This window comes from Carlito syrichta, unplaced genomic scaffold, assembly GCF_000164805.1.
Source record: "Carlito syrichta isolate Samal-C Ts95f unplaced genomic scaffold, Tarsius_syrichta-2.0.1 Scaffold304014, whole genome shotgun sequence".
Taxonomy (NCBI): Eukaryota; Metazoa; Chordata; class Mammalia; order Primates; family Tarsiidae; genus Carlito; species Carlito syrichta.
Window position 1 is genome coordinate 53243 of NW_007248110.1, and position 729 is coordinate 53971.

Here is a 729-nt window from a genome sequence, read left to right on the forward strand (position 1 = left end):
AGCCCCCCCACCCCCTGAAGCGCACTGTGCACCGCGCCCCTTCCTACCTCTCTCCACACTCCCTCCCCCGCCGCCCCCTGCACTATGAGCACCCTGAAGCCCGGATTGGCCAGGGCATCCCGGAGGAGGTGGGTCTGTGGCCTGGGTCGGGGTGGGGGGGGGGGGGGTGCGTGCGCCTGTGCCTTCCCGCCACTGCCCTTTGCCTGGGGAGTGGCTGCCTGTGTTCTGTGCGCAGGGGGCGTATGGCCTGGGTGGTCCCGCCAGCGGATATTGAGAGAGAAAGAAATAAAAAGAATGTCTTGACAGCCCGGTCGGCTGGGTGGCTCAGCCTGTAATCCCAGCACTTTGGGAGGCCGAGGTGAGTGAACTGCCTAAGCCCATGGGTTTGAGACCAGTTCGGGCAACTTGGCAAAACCTTGTTTCTACATAAATCAAAAATTAGCCAGATGTGGTAGTGGGCACCTGTAGTTCTGGCTACTTGGAAGGTTGAGGCGGAAGAATCACCAGAGCTCAGCAAGTAGACGCTAGGGAGGCTATGAGTGGGCCTCTGCACTCCAGCCTGGGCAACAGATTGAGACTTCAACTCAAAAAAAAGAAAAGAGCCGGGCTCGGTGGCTCAGCCTGTAATCCCGCGCCTTTGGGAGGCTGAGGTGAGTAGATTGCCTGAGCCTGCGGGTTCGAGACCCGCCTGGGCAGGCAAGACCTCATCTCTACAATAAATCAAAAAAT

At 59.0% G+C, this 729-nt stretch overlaps 1 protein-coding gene across 2 annotated transcripts in view; it reads right to left on the minus strand.

Moving 5' to 3' along the window:
• The window catches only part of CHFR (checkpoint with forkhead and ring finger domains), a 33398-nt gene that overhangs the window by 23847 nt on the left and 8822 nt on the right, over nucleotides 1-729 (minus strand). The gene's annotated exons all lie outside the window — the stretch shown is intronic.